The sequence below is a fragment of the Ixodes scapularis genome, unplaced genomic scaffold, assembly GCF_016920785.2.
Source record: "Ixodes scapularis isolate PalLabHiFi unplaced genomic scaffold, ASM1692078v2 PGA_scaffold3__209_contigs__length_174095766, whole genome shotgun sequence".
Lineage (NCBI taxonomy): Eukaryota > Metazoa > Arthropoda > Arachnida > Ixodida > Ixodidae > Ixodes > Ixodes scapularis.
This window is the reverse complement of record NW_024609868.1, coordinates 137,680,782-137,697,375: the sequence shown is the minus strand read 5'-3', so window position 1 is coordinate 137,697,375 and position 16,594 is coordinate 137,680,782. Positions and strand designations below refer to the sequence as shown.

The window sequence follows — 16,594 nt, the reverse complement described above, 5'->3', positions numbered from 1 at the left end:
CGAAAACACCTCTGAAGGCTGCACTTTTGTGCCGGTAGCCTTCGCTGTTTAAGCACAAGCCTCGGGCACGTGCAGCATTCGCGCGGAAATATGTTTTGGTGTTGTAGTAGTATTTTGAAGTGCAGGAGAAAAGCTGGAAGCCACCCGCATCTATTTCACGAGCGGAGTGCTCGCGAAAGTAGCATAAGCACTTTTAACGTAAGCTACCACTTTTAGAAACAGATTGTAATTGTTTGGATAATCTTCTATTTGTTCTTTTTTCCCAAAAAATTGATTCGTGATTGGAGTGATCTCCCAGAATACCGGTCACCAGTGATACCTGTATAGTGCCATATTGGCGTGACATTTGAGTGCTGTGCTCTTGATGCATCGTGTTCCTTTTTATTATTCCTGTTTTTTTTTTGTTTGCTTTTTTTGCAATTTGAAAACTGGACTTTTATGTAGTCGGACGCTGTGTTTCTCTATCTGTGACAATTTGATAGTTTATGTACGAAATTAATCCCTAAAATAATGCCCTCTGCTCACTGTAGGCATTTTATAAATAAATAGAACAAATAAATATCCGCGGGAAGGGTGCGCTAATAACTGAATGAATAATTTTCGATTAGTCTTTCAAAGGTTGGTATTTTACGGCAGTTAATCATTCAAATATTAAGCTGAGATCTGTTTTTGTAGTGAAGGCAAGTGGAACCGTTCGCGGGTTTTAGAGATTCGAAGAGCTATCGCTGTAAAATGGTAAACACTCTCCAATGTACTTTTTTTTTTTTTTTTGTTCGGACATGTTGGTTTGAATATATTTACTGTGGCGGATGCTTTCAACGCGTGAGCTCTTGTTTATTGGGGGCATTCGTTCAGTAGTGCACCCGCTCTCTCTTGCCTCGGTATTACGTATATCATATGATAATTAACCCCTCCAACTAGCAATCCGGAAAATGGGTTTTATCGACGTGTTTGATCCGCTATGGCAATCAGTTTGTTGGAGGATGCTTCATCGACAAAATCGTCTCGTCCACACTGCGCTGTCCCATCGACGGTTTCATCAAAACGAGCGTTGTGTCGTTTCACAACATAGCTTGCTTTGCGATAGCATTTATGGGCGAGCCCTGCGCACTTTACGCGTCCGTAACGGTCCGCCGGTCGGTCGTCTGTAACCATACAACAGATTGGAGCCACCACATAACCACAGTGGAAATAGCGCTCCATATAATAGTTACAAGGTCACGTGACAATAATCCGTGCGGGCGATGTAAACATCGTCACTGATGAATCCATGAATCCCGAACAAGAGCTCTGCCGGACAAAAGCTTTTCGATGACCCGTACGAAACCTCAGCACTTTTTTTCAGAGACTGAGATAAAAGTACATCCTTTTATGACTACGCATGAGCAAAGGGTTAATGAAGAATTTCTTTTATTTTATTGCCGATCTTGATATGAAGACCGTATCTTTGTTTCTGGAAACCGAAAACTACGATAAGAAATGTCTCGATATGGGCTCATCGGGGCCGCCAAATGGGGCTGCCGATGTCTGCGTCAATGCCTCGTCATTCCGTCGCGACCAAATGCATGGGACCTTTCGCACCAGATTATTATGTTGACTTTACGACCTCGAGAGAAAAGCTTCGTGCTCTAACTACGGGTTTATGAACTCCATTTCGTGTCCAGTGAAGAACCCCGTTGCGATTGACAGGACAAGAACATATTCTGAAGCGTGGTTATACAAGGACGGCTCTATGACTTTACGGCACTACTGCTGCCACAATAACACGCCGAATGCCTCCAACGTGGCACCAAGACACTGATAGCAGACGATAACGTCGTGTTTGGTTTAGAGTTTAGCCGGAAATAACGTCAGCTGCAAAACGCAAAAAAAAAAAAAGAAGCGAGCACAAAGAAGTTGCCAAATGCCCCACGACTGACACCCCACCCTTTAGCCCCGCCTTTAAAAGGCTAGCTTGATCAGAAGCCCATGACTCGAATCCCCAGATCATACGGCCGGGTCCTCACCGTGACGGTTGAGCCTTCTGCTTTTAATTAAGAGACAGTAAGTGTGCACGCGAGCGTGTGTAACGTAATCATGCCGTCATTTGTAGACCCTCAACATATTAGGTTAAGACATGGAACAATGCTGGTTGAAGCTCGCACAGGGATTCTGCACGTGAGGCTATAATGCTACACCCGTACGATCGCCCACATGTGGTTGGTATTTTAGACTACCGATCTGGCGCAATCCACATGTTTGCGTGCAAGTTCTTTTTTTTTTGGTGGGCATGTTTTGTTGTTTTGTTTATTTTGAGGCATAACCTAGTTAGCTTCGCTGGTGCTCCGAGGCAACGCGAAAGTGGCTGACGATTTTCTTGAAAATCAAATTGCATCTTTTTTTTTTTTCGTTGGGAGACATTTGATTTATCATTCTCTTTTTAATTTTGACATTAGGCTTCAAGCTGAGTTCGGAGCGTCGTGTCTGCCAGACTCTTTTTGTCTTCTTGCTCTAGAGCTGTCATGTTTAAGCAATCTCTACCACATTGGTTTTTTGGATACCCGGCAAGCAAATACCAACAGAGACAAACGAAAGAATTCGAGCACCCTTCTCCCGCACGGAAGGGGGGGGGGGGGGGGGGAGGGAGGAGGGAGGGCGCACGCTCCGACGGCCTCGAAACGGAATGCTTACAAGGTCGCTCGGCCTGGTGCAAGACCTCGTTTTTTCCCTGGGAAAGGGCGAGAGAGGGTAATGAGAGAACAGTTCCCCTCCCGTTTTCCCCACACTGCCCCCCACACCCATCACCAATCTCTTCTAATCTCTTCTTTGCAAGCGAAGAGGACTCGTCCTTGAAGGAGGACTCCCTTCATTCCTACGCTGACAGTGTCGAGCGAGCTAAGCGCCCACCGGACCAGTTATCACCTGCCTCGCTCTCTGCGCATGGTTACAGGAGGGAGCGTGATCACGTGGTTAAAGACAGACGTGCGATTAGTTCACCGGGCACCCCTTAGCTTCCTCTACACTTTCAGCTTAGGAGTGACGGAGCCCAGCACGCAAAACACACACACTAAAAAAAAAAAAAAAAAAAAGAAACGAAAGCGTTGAGAGGCGCGCGCGGGCGCGCGCGGCAAAACGCCGACGCCGTCGAGGCGAGATCTCTTTGCTTTAGGGCATTTCGCCATCGGAGCGGCGTAGGGAGGCCTACCCGAAAGCCGGCGCACTCAGCTCGCGGACGAAGACGTCTGTCACGTGATGTTTACTGGGCGCACCGTCGACACCTCTGCGTAGGCTCGCCGACGGCAGCTCTTCCGTGACTTCGTTGCCGCGACCTCTTGTCACCATTCAACCGCACTTAAAAGGTAAGTAGCTCATTTTCGCATGCGCCTTGAGAGATAATCGAAGTGCAGAAGGAATGAAAGACGCGTAACTTAACGCGATAGCGCGTGTTGTGTCAGAAAACGCGCTCAACCTTGTTGCTTCTGCTTTCCCCACTCAGTTGCACGAGGGCAACGCATCCTCGCATGAGACTCGACTCGATTGATGTGTCCAGGACAAGGGCTCATATCCATGGGAGTTCGGTTTGCTCTGGTTTCTTCTAAACACTTTTTGTTCGTACCTTTTCGCTTTCCGGCGCCGTAAAAAGAACGGAAGAAATCGAAAACACTGAACCGCACTCGTTGAATAATTACGATGGGCGCTCTCGCGTGCTGAAATTTAAAGATTGGATGTCATGTTTTCTTTAGTCTACTTATCTATGTAAAAAAACAAAAAAAGTTCTTTTCTTAGGCAGTGGTGTGTTCGTTTCACATCGTGCATCCCCGCTCCGCGAATGCGGCCACCAGACGGTCATGTTACATGTCGAAAAATTGCCTTTTTGGAGCGTTGCGGAGGCTGGCGGCAGCGTGCTGAAGTTACGTGTTTTACTCGTTCGTAGGTATTCGCTGAAAAAGTTATTTAAAACCCTGTGTAAGCCGTGAGGCTTGCCGTTGAGAACACGTCAAAAGTTTTACGGAAGCGCAGTGCCGTAGGAAAAAGGCGCAATTCGTCGAAATCAAGTTTACCGCGGCGTGATCAAAGCTTCCTTGGCACGCCGAAGCGCTGCGTCTCTCTGCCTTCGCGCGCTTGGATACCGATCAAGAATCGGCGCCGCGGCAAAGTTTTGAAGGTGTGTCGCGCGTAGATGTTTTTGGGCATCATATATCGGGCACGGAGTTCTGGGTCGTCCAGCTGTTCCGGCAAGTTGCTTTGAATAGAGGGGGAAAACAATATGGACGGTTGCTCTTATGCACTATTAACCATGTTCCATATCTGCTCTAATGGATCACATGGCAGCACAAATAGAGCAACGCTGTGGAGCAAGTTTGGTTTTCGAAGGCAAAACTACAAGACAGCGAGAATTAAAATGTTTGAAGCGCGACCCATACGGTCGTGTGCAGTCCCTTCGCCAATCACAATTAGGCGAGTCGCGCTCAAACGTCAAGTGCAATGAAGTAGGTTTATAATGGTTCAGCACTAATCAGTGATGAGGAGCTATCGTGCACAATATTCTGTAAATAGTCTAACAACGAATAAAGACGTACTGAGAGCGACACAGTTTGTGCGAACAAGTAATCGCCGGTTTTTCCAGTTTTTCTCTTTGAAACCAAGGGATGTCATCCAAGTTATTATTGCTACGGAAAGAGCTCATATAATGTAAGCAAAAACATTTCGTGCTCGCTAATACTAATTGGAAGTAAAATGTGCCGATGTCGTGTTCGCGCTAACAGTATCATGATGTGTACCTTCCCCTCCTCGTTCGTTGCCACTGGCCACTGGATCAAGATCTTTCTGGACCGCAAGTGCCGGAAGTTACAAATACAGGGTGTCACAAAAGAAAATTTACACGGTCTTTTTTACTGCAAAAATAAACTGGCATCGCCGAACGCTCATTCTCCGCCCAAAGGTAGAGCTAGAGGTCACAGCCAGATGCCAAAGTTTCAGCCTGATCCGATAACTTAATCAAAAGTTATAAGTGATTTTCTGAAAATTTCAATGGGAAAATGGAGCCCATTTTTGCCCGTTTTCGGTTTCTGGTGCCATAGAGCCCCATGTGTTTGAAAACTCTGTCGGCAACCATTTTCCCATTGAAATTTTCAAAAAATCGCTTATAACTTTTGATTAAGTTATCGGATCGGGCTGAAACTTTGCCATCCGGTTGTGACCTCTAGCTCTATCTTTCGGCAGAGAATGAGCGTTCGATGATGCCTAGTTGATTTTTGCAGTAAAAAAGACTGTGTAAATTTTCTTTTGTGACACCCTGTACAGTCGTCGGGGTAAAGTAAAATGCTGCTCCAGAAGCACATATGGCTTTACACACACTGCACTCGTAAAACACATTTACACGTCGATTCTTTATTGTCACCCGAGCACGCGAAGGCGCAGAGACGCAGTGCTTTTGTGGGCCAGGGAAGCTTTGATCACGCTGCTAGACCGGTGAAACGTGCTTTCGACAAGTTGTGCCTTTTTCCTGTGGCACTCTGCTGCCGTAAAAATTTCCACGTTTTCTCAACGGCAAGTTTCACGGCTTACACAGGGTTTTAAAAAACTTGTTTGGCAAATGACGACAAACAAGTAGAAAACATGTCTTCAGCTAGCTGCCGCCATCCTCCACCACGTTCCAAAAACAATTTTTCAATGTGCAAGATGGTTGTTCGGTGGCCGCACTCGCGCTGCAGCGAGCAAGTGGGGATGCGTGATCTGGCAATTGTCATAGAGACCGGTGGTTCGTTCGTTTCGCGGTAGGCCTAGCGGGCGAACGACGACCGTGATTGCATAACATACCGCAGGATGGCGCCAACAACATCATTAGATGCTGGCTGGAAGCAGACGATGACGTGCCACCTGCTTTGGCCGCTATGATTTATTAAATACTTTCAGCGGATATGATGTGTTACCGCTCGATAATAAATAGGACTGAGGTACACAAACCACCTCTGTCCCACGGTGACCTGAGAGAGCACTGCCATAGACGGAAACAATTTTGTCCTTTTATGAAATTAAGGAACACCAAGTTACTCGCTTATATTTCCCTACGTAAAAGCAACTATTAAATTATGTGCTCGAGCGAAAAGTAGCCACTTTCCGAGATAAGTGTTCAACTTTTACTTTCCCTTTATAGTTGCTTCCCCTTGGCTGGAATGGTTATTGATGCTTTGCATGGGAGGAAGTGAGGCGTCAATCATTGTTTCAGTGGCCCTGATTACTTGAGGAACACTCGTATGACTCTTCCTCGCTATATTTGCATTTTAAAGGGATGCTGAACCGAAATCTGGATTCCACAAAACACGGCAGCAAAAGCGTGCAACGGGATGCTACAAACACCAAAAGATCACCCATATAGCGATATCTCAACCATATTTTTTTAAAAAAGGAGGCGCATGTGACAGATATGTTGACGTCTTGTTTCTTTGAGAAGAGTCGAGAAGGAGAGGGAATCTTCTTGCGTCTTTCTCGCCTCGTCGCCTTGATGGGGCAAAGCGAAGAGAGGAGAGAACCAGATACGTTGACTCCACGTCCCTTGTTGGCCTCGTTCAATCTCAAACTCTTTTTCCAAATATACGGCCGTCCATTCGAAATATCGCCTTACGAGTAGTGTTGTAAGGATTGTAGCGTCCCATCTACAGCTCCTGCATTGTTTTCTGAAATCCAAATTTCGGTTCACCACCCCTTTAAGGAAAAGTGCATGTTACGACGTGTAGTTTATTCGCTCTGTTAAAATAGTTTTATTGCCCTGCAGTTGTCGAAGACTGAACTGATTTAGTAAATGGACCGAGATTTAAAGGCATTTTGCGTTTTTACTTTATCCCCTTCTATTATAACACTTCCAACAACAATCTTTTTGCTGTAAATATTTGTCTGTGTTATAATCACAGTTAAAATAGTTTTTATGGCACTTTGAGGAACTGCGGGGTTTTCTGTAGTACTTGCATCGCTTTTTACAGGGTTATGAACGAGAATTACCTGCTCCAAAAGCTGAAATCGGAGGGGGGGGGACACGCTACCACAGCCATGATGGAGCACTTACACATATTTTTGTTGCAGTCTATACTTCTGAGCATCGCCAGCAATGACGGGCCCATGTGCTGGACGGACCATGGGACGCCACTGAACCGATCATTCTCGAGCCAACCACGGGAAAACAGCGGCTCCCAGAACCCGTCCTGGTGTATTTCAAGTTAGGAGCATTAGGAGCCTGCCAACATTGGTCGTCAGCTGCGATGCCTCTACAAAAGCCGCTATCCGATGCCGGTCATTCGGGGCACGCAAGCACAGCCGTGATGGAGCACTCAAACATCTTTTTTCTGCAGGTTGGTTATTTGAAAACTTCCGCTTGCTGTCATTCTAGCAACTAATGTCTGCTAGTGGTATTGTGGCCCAGTGATGGCCAAATTTAACACAGCTCTCTCGAAATTTTCTGACAATTATGTTGTAAATTTTTTTGATTCTACAGTTAATGACAACTAGTTACTTTCCAAACAAAAGTTGCTAGAATTCTTGCCTTTGTTCTATGCGTTCGTATTTGGTTAGACAGCACTAAACCCTGGTACATGGAAGATTTTAAAAACTAGGGCAAAAGAAAGAAAAGACTATTTAAGATAGCCAAAAACTCGAATTTCGAGGCAGCCTGGACCAAATATAACTCTTGGGCCAAACTCTGTATCGAAGGTATGCATTTCTTCGAAGACAAATTTTATAACTGTGAACTGCCTTCAATATTATAGAATAACCAAAAAACGTTTTGGAAACTTATTTCCTCATATCAGTCATCCCGTTCAATACTCTTGATGAACAATGATGGCACTGTTATTTCGGACAATGAATGTCCTACGGTTTTAAACAATTGCTTTTAGTCTACTTTTACTGATGGAGATAATTCCTTTTTACCTTTTGTACCAGATGTAGATTTTAGGTATATGGACCCTATTTCTATAGCACCGTCTGAAATTGCGATATTAATGATAACCTCAAAATTTTCAGCTTGGCTGGTGTCGACTCAATTCATACAAAAATTCTAAAAAATACCAAGGGTTGTCACAAAAAATAGGTGACGAGGCGAAGTAAAACTGAACAAAATGAATGTTTAATGGGGCGAACTTTGCCCAAATTAAAGGGAAATAACAGCACGTCGGGGGCGTCGAGTGTCTTCAATACAACAGGGTCGAGCACAAGCGATAACTGATTGCATAAGGCCACGCGGGGCTTCTTTTATAGCACTCTCCTTTCTAGAACATTCTGTACTCGAACATTCTGTACTCGAACATTCTGTACTCGAACATTCTGTTCTAGAATTAACCACGGCCTTCTCAAATTTTCTAGAAGCATCGTCTTAGGAATAAATAAAGACATCTGCCGGTCCCAGGATTCAAACCCGGGACCTCTGCATGACAGTCGGGCGCGGTGCCCCCTGGGTTACCCCTAAGCACGCAGTAATATGCAGTCTACTTTTCCAGCATTCATCCACTGGTTGCATCCCACCCGAGTGGAAGGTTGGGAAGGTCGTTCCAACCTACAAAAGTGGCGATCGTCACTCTGCGGTAAGCTACCGTCTCGTATCATTAACCAGCGTTGTATGCAAGTTGTTAGAACTCAAAATATTTTCTCATGTAGTATCGCATCTGGAATCTACTAACAACTTTTTCTACCAAAATCAGTACAGGTTTCGTAAAAGATATTCATGCTATAGGCAGTTGCTGGAGTTCACCCGTGATATTCATGTTAATATGAACACTAACTCCCAAGAATGATGCCATATTTTTTTATGACTCTAAGGCTTTCGATCATGCAATTTACTGTCATTTAATATCAAAACTTTCCTCACTGAATATTGATTCTCTCACTTTATCATGGATTCGAAATTTTCTTCGTGAAAAACAGCACGAAAGGGAAAAGGACAAAAAGGAAGGACTACATAGGATAAGTGCTTACTAACAACTGATTTTTCATTGGAGTGTGTAGATGGCACTATGTTCGCTCGGGTATAAGGCGCACCGTGGATTTTGCACTTCCTTCTTCTTCATTGCACACTCCACATGCTAACCAAGATTCAGAAAATGAATCTCAGTGTTCGTTGGAGTCAGTGAAGGTTGGCTTACTCAAGATGGTCTGTTTTTTATTATGTAATAGGTTTCCTTCATTATGTAATAGGTTTCCTGCAGTTTGCACCGCAATCTCGACAGTGTACCGCTAAATGCTAGTATGCGGTCCCTTGCAATGAGCTTTGGTGTTCTCAGAGTCCGATGTTCAGGCATCGCCTGGTCACCCAGGTATCCTGGTCAGCAGATAAAAATCAGAAACATTAAAAGATATATTTTGTAATTATTGGAACTTTAAATATTCTTAAGTGTTTTCTGTATGCCCAGTAACCTATGGGGCTATCATGTAATGAATACTCTAACTTGCCTAATTTCTGTGTCCTGGCCCCTTTCAAGTGATTTCATTTGGGTTTACAGCTTTCTTAAATCACACTGGCACCTGCAGTGCACTTACGTGCAACTCATAGTTTGCAGGTATCGGGTGGTTTAGTTTGTCATTCCATTCTGTTCAGAACCTAACCACATTCCACATTTTTTTTTGTTTTTCTTTGTTTCGAGGTTCTATTGTTGTTCATATAGACTTGATTGCTGTGCAGGTTACGAACATTGCCTTCCACTTGAAAGCTGGACGTAACCCAGTAATTATTTTTCAAGAATAGATACGAACATGTTTTACTCAGTGCTGCATCTTGTGTGCACTTGCTTGCAATTTCTGACTAACACAGTGTTCGAACACCTATCTCTGGGAGGTGCACTTGGCAGTAACCTCTGAAATTAACTTGTGAGAGCAGGCTTGAAGAAACTCATTGAATGTGGAAATTTCATTTTGAAAGGTATTTTTCGAACTTGCCTTGTTAAAATGGTTTCATAGCATAAGTCACACGTTGGTTTCACTGATGCCAGAATGAATCTGAGTTACCTGCACTGCGCTTATGTATAACTCATAGTTTGCAGAAATCGGGAGGTTTAGTTTGTCATTGCATTCTGTTCAGAACCTAATCACATTCCACTTATTTTTTTTCCAGGTTCTGTAGTTTTCCGTATGGACTTGATTGCTCTGAAAATCAGAGATTGCCTTGTACATGAAAGCTGGACATGGCCCACTAATTATTTCTCAAGAATAAAGGTATGAACAGGTTCTACTCCGTACTGCATCTTATGTGCGCTTGCTTGAAATTTCTTGCTACCACAGTGTGTAATTATCTCTTGAGAGACACAGTTAGCAGTAACTTCTGAAAGTAACTCGTGACAGCATGCTTGCAGAAACTCATTGATTGCAGCAATTTTGTCTTCGAAGGCATTTTCGGACTTCCTTTGTTAATTCGTAGCATAGGTCTCAAGTTGGTTTTGCTGTCTAGTTCCCGCGAGAGTTAAGCTGAGGCTCTTGCAATGCGCTCACGTCTAACTCATAGTTTGCAGAAATTGGGAAATTTATTCTGTCATCGCACTCTGTTGATAATCTAATCACATTCCATATTTTCTGTTTTGCTTTTCCAGGATCTGTAGTTCTTCATATGGACTTTATTGCTCTGAAAATCAGAGATTGCTTTGTACATGAAAGATGGAAATGGCCCACTAATTATTTCTTGAGAAAAAAAGGTATGAACATGTTTTACCTAATACTGTATCTTGTGTGCACTTGCTTCAAATTTCTAACAGTGTTTAAGCACCTGCTAACCGCTGGGATGCGCAGCTGGCGTTAACTCCTGAAAGTAACTTGGGCCCACAACCTAATCAGATTTTATGGTCGCTAGATATTTACTTTGAATTGTTCCCGCATCAAAAATTAGTTGGTGTGTTGTCCGTAACTTGCGGCGGCAAAAAGCTGCAACTCTCAATCACTGAGCTGCACGTCATGCGTGACAACGGGAATCATTCAGACATTAAAAATTAGCTGCCGTGTTGTCCATACCTTGCAGTAACGGCTAGAGCCTGTTGAACTGCTAGCTGCAATGATCTAATAAAACGGACGTCTCGGTGAACAATAATTATATTAGTAAATTGTTATATTTATTGTTCACTGAGACGTCCATTTTGTTAAGTCACTGCAGCTAGCAGTTTAACAAGCTCTGGCCGTTGCTTCAAGGTGCGAACAACACGCCAGCTAATTTAAACGATTCCCGTCGTCGTGCGTCACGTGCAACTCTGTGACTGAGAGTTGCGGTTTTTTGCCGTCGCAAGTTACAGACAACATGGCAGCTAATTTTTGATTCCGGAACAATACCCGTATCCGTGCATCACGTGCAGTACAGTGACTGAGAGTTACAGTTTTCTGCCATGCTTCTACCCAGGTCAAGTTACGGGGAAAACCGTGGGGCCTCATTCCTGTCATGCACGTAATAGATAGTTAATGCTGTGACCGTGATGGAAGACAACACTAATTGTATCGGCATCAAAAATTAGCTGGCAATTTTTATTAGTTTGACGGAATTTGTTTTTACAGTGAATGTACTTTTTGTCAGGATCTGTTGAGCTTGGATTGTGTCTAACCCTTGGCCGGGAATCTCCGACGAGTCCAGCGTGTAATCCACGGCGAAAGGCCCTGTACAGCGCTATTTGTAAGTGCTTTTTATTCTAATAGTTCATGAAAGACGTTATGATTGGTTACTTTTGTGTTCGAAGTCATGTTTATTTCATTTTCGCTGTTAAAATATGGCTGTCTTCTTGGCGGTAGATGTGTGCTGTAGTAAAGTCCTCCCAGTAGGTCCAAAGCCGAATGCCACAGAGTGTTGAGTTAGTCCTTATTTGCCAAGATTCGGCTGGTTGGGTGCGAGTGGAGTGTCAGTTACGTCACTGCGATATGTGAATGTATTTGCCAGGAATTATCTTTACTCAACGAGTTTTTTTGTTATGTGACTGATTTATTTTAAATTCTTGATTCATTCAAATGTCATGTTTTTTCGTATAACAGGGTATTTATTGGACTGTTAATTTAGTAGTACATTTGACACTGGTTAGCTGAAGAGGGAGGCTAGCGGTTTGATTTTTAACTTGTAAATAATATGGAGGTAATATGGGTACATTTATGACTACATATTTCTGTGCCGCAAATACCGTAAGTCTTAAAACATTCTTTTTTTGTTTTCAAATCAACTTAGACATATAGGTGTGAACTTAAATGGCAAGTTTGTAATTATCAGTTCTTAAAAACACCTGAAAAAAATTTTTTTTTTAAAGTCTTGTTGGGGCACGCGTGTCAAAGAAAATTGAAGCAAAAAAAAAACAATTTATTTTACAAAAATATTGATGGCGCGAGGTGCCATGCAATTAAGTCAGTAGTCACCTCCTTTCAATTGCTTTTCTCTTGGCATTCGGGCGTGTGGAGGAAAGGTGGATCGGCTTCACCTTCACGTTGAGGTGGAAAGAACGAATGACCATCTCGTTGAGGTGGAAAGAGCAAATGACCATTCTGTCATGTCATTGACTTTGCCCGCATAATTTGAAATCATTCTTTTGCCGTCAATATTGCTCTGAACATTTTTTTTTCGCATAAAATTCTTTTGACACGCGCATCCCAACCAAACTGCTTAAAATAATTTTTTTAGAGGCCCTTTAAAGCTAGATGAAGGGTTGAGGGTCACTATGATGTTGCAAGAGTAGGCCTAAGCAATTTATAAATTCACCTTCCTACTATTTGAAAAAAAGAAAAAAAGAGCTCTAAATTCGACCTTGCAATGCATGTGCCTGCATTTGCAATCAGAGTGGTGCAACCAGTTTATTCACATGCACCAAGAAATTTAGAGCGCACATCTATTGTGCAGGTAGCTGCATGATGAAGTGGCACACATGGACAGCTTGCTGACTATCTAGTAGTGTCGGTTGTGGCGCAGCTTAAGCAGGCCATAATGCATTCTTTGTTTTGACATGTGGCACATTTATCAATTATTTTAACTCTTGCGAATCACAACCTGTGTGTTCTTGGGTTGGGCTACTTTTATATATATATATGTATATATATATATTTTTTATAGAATTTGTGCATTTTAGTATGTATAATTTTTTATTTTTTATTAAGGTTAAATGGTACTTTATAGCAAATTAGCTCCTTGTAGAGCTGAAATTACATTTAGTCAATGGTCTCCCCAAACTGAGATGTTATATGCATTTGCTAGCTTTTTTTTTGTAAAGGTGTAAAATATACTATAGTATATGGCAGCCAGCTCTGAAACACAATAGATTGTTCACACTAATTAATCTATAAAAACTTGGACGATTCCACTTGGACAAATCCAGTTGTTAAGAAATTGCATTCATCCTACCCTTCGGGAAAGTCTGTATAAATATAGAGCTATGTCTTTCGCCACTGTGGGCAGAGGCCAGCTAAATTGCTACCGTTTGGAAGGTGGAGGGGTGATGTGCAGGGAAGCTAAGCCCTATCCCTCTCTCCCATATTGTCTGCTATAATTGTTTCAAATATCAAAAAAAAGGGGGGGGGCAACTGCCCCCTCCCCTTGCACCCTTGTCCCGATGCCACTGTCAGGGGGTAATAACTTGGGGATGCCATAAATAAATGCAACCACTTACGGCTGCCATTGCATACAAAGGAGAAAATAGAGAGAGAGGGAGAGCGATGTGGATTATCTTTCTCTTAGGTATTCATGTCAGAAGGGGTACTAATGGTTTTGGATGGTTGTGGCTGAGCGAGATAGCCATGAGTGCTGCCTAAGTGTTTGGTTCGGACTCTTGTTCAATCGGCAAAAAAGCAAGTCCCAGTCAACTATTCAAGTATATCTTATGAATAGCTCCTGGGATTTTCGAAAATGGTCTATTGTCTTGCAAATGAGTGTGCTGGTATTAACTAAGGACACTTAGCAAGCTGTTTACTCATTTTTAATATTGCTGACTTTACATTAAAGCTGGTGAACTTTCAGCTTTCTGCAACGCATGGTTTTTTTTATTAGGTCCAAAAAAGTTGGGTATATCTTTCTTGATTGGATTCTGCATTATTGTTATCATTCAGCTGTGTTGAATGAAACATATGGGTTTCTTATCCCAGCCTTGATATTTATTTTTATGCAGTCGGGGGGTGGTGGTCATTGCCTTGATTTCATAGTGTTTTGGCATAGAATTTTAGGAATTATTGCCATATAAGAATAAACTTACCATCAGAAAACTAAGCAACTTCATTCTTTGCAGCTCCTGCCATGGAGGTGGTAAAGAGCCTGGCAGCCCTGCTGAAGGATTCACCAGCTTCTCTCATTGAGAAGGTATGGTATACCATTCTGATATAATTTCTAACCTCTTAAACGAAGTGAAAACTGGCTCACATATCAATTTCAGTATGCATGGTAACTCAGAACCCTGCTCGCAGGTACCTGTGAAGCAAAAGCAGCCAGGGAGGCTGTTCTAAGAGCAGCCTCTCTGGCATCTCGTAGAAAAAAAGAAACCTGCAGCATCATCACCAACTCGAAGAACACACAAAAAGCATTGAAAGAAATCAGAAGAGTAGCTTTAAAAAGATGAAGTTGTTTAAAAACTTGGTTTGCCCAAAAAATTTAAGAAATATTATAATGTGACTAAATATGGTGAAGGAGATGTTCAAACACTTGCTCTGCACCTGTTGCTGGGCTGACAGGCAGTATTGGTCTTATGCCTTCAGCCTCTATAAAAGATGCTCTAATAAAGCAACAAGCAACAGTGTTTTATATAGGCATGTATTACCTCAGCAGACTCCGAGCATACCGAGATACATACAATAAAATGCAAATAAGCCTGTCGTGCTTATTTGGTAATTCTGGCAATTTATAAAAACAATGTGGTGTGAAGTGGGGAAAGAAAGTTTAGGCTTCAATCTTTGAGCTAGTTGAAAGGCCAAAATTATAGCAAAAGGCAGGATATGGTGTTGTTGCTCTTATTGTGTGCTGGTGTAACATGAACAAATATTTTCATCTACAAATTGTCACTTTACTGAAGTGTCCCTTTAATGGTGTGTTACTTGATGTGCTATTTGCATTGTGTTGTATTTTTCTGGGCCCACGAGGGGGCCACATATATTGCCGCGCATGATGTGGTGGCCGAGTGGGCACCACTCCTGGGTGTCATGCAGAGGTCCTGGGTTTGAATCCGGGGACCACTGCAGTTGCTTAATTACTCAAAAAACCCGTGGTTCTAGAAATTTGCTCACAGTGCTCAATGCTCAATGTCTTGTGTTGTAATGGTCTCATATATTGAACCGCCTCTACAGAGGTCAGGGAATTTCACCTGCAATTGTCAGGGAAGATCTGGAAAAGTTGGGGAATTTCAAAATAATAATTCGCTAGACACCCTGAAATTGCTGTAATTACCCCGAGGAGACTGAGTAACTTTCTTTGGTAATTATCTTCCTTTCAAATACTACAAATTGCCCATGTTTCTTCTTCACAGGAGGAGGATCATGTCCAGCCAGCCTTCCCTGTGAAACAAGTCAGGGGAGGGGCCTCAAGTTCACCACTCACAGTGGTGCTGGAGGACTGCTCTTTCGAGGTAACGGACATTGTGGCCGGTATTGCGCTCATTCTTGCGCCATACTGGGTCCATGACATTTCCTGCTGTCCAAAAGCATCCTGGTCACTTGCTGTGATTGGCAACTTCATTGGCTTGACCTACAAGACCAAGTCATTCTTGGTACTAGATTTAATTTAAAAACTGGAAGATTGAGATCTTAAATGCGTGTATTGTTTTACAGGTACATTAAAATCTGTTTTTTGAACGAGCACCGTATTACTGTTTTCACTCGACCTTGTATGAGGGCCTGTATGGGCACCCTCTGAAAAGGCTCAAGCAACACCTTTCGTCCTGTGAGCACATGCAGAATTCTCTTCGGACATTCGCATCCGTGCATTGCGGAGTGTTGTAGCTGTGAACAAGAAATGCCCATATTCGAGGGAAATAAACACCTTGCTTAAGGGATTCAATGTCTTGGAAGCTCTTTGTTTGCCCTTCTATAGAGTTCAGGCACACTACATGAAAGGGAAAAGATAACACCTAACAGAGTGTACTTTTAGCTCTGACGTAGAGCTTAATTAACACTTCTTATGGAGCTGAAGTTACCCTTTACGAGGGAGTTAAAATAACTCTTGACGTGAGAGTGTAGCCTTGACCACTCTTTAGAGTTGTTCTATTTGCACCTAAGAGAGTAGCCACAACATTCGCTTCAAGGGTACGTACAACACCACCTGTAGGAGTCTATGCTACTCTTCAAAAGTGTTAATTTTACACCTCATTTCAAGGAGTAACCCTTACCCTAGAAAAGAGTAACACTAACTCTCGCCAAGAGTAACTCATGGTTACTCTCAAAAGTGTAAAGTCAACACCTCGTTTTGAAGAGTAATTGTAACTCTTGTCAAGAGTAACTCCTTGTTACTCTTAAAAGAGTAAAGTCAACACCTTCTTTCGAAGAGTAACCCTAACTCTCAAAAAGGGTGGATTCTGCGACAAACCATTTACACTCCAAAAAGTGTTAAGATGACGCTTTTTTTTTTTAGAGTGAGAGATCCTTCGGCTCAGCCACACCAGCCATCGCCGGACCACCGCGTACCATCCGCAGACCAACGGGCTAACGAAGC

At 42.9% G+C, this 16,594-nt stretch overlaps 1 long non-coding RNA gene across 1 annotated transcript; it reads left to right on the top strand.

Moving 5' to 3' along the window:
- The first annotated feature begins 11,568 nt into the window (after positions 1-11,568).
- LOC120851066 lies at positions 11,569-15,446 on the top strand. The gene is made up of 3 exons (XR_005718239.1): positions 11,569-11,608; positions 14,187-14,257; positions 15,414-15,446. It is a non-coding gene; the product is annotated as an uncharacterized LOC120851066 (long non-coding RNA).
- The last annotated feature ends 1,148 nt before the right edge of the window (positions 15,447-16,594 follow it).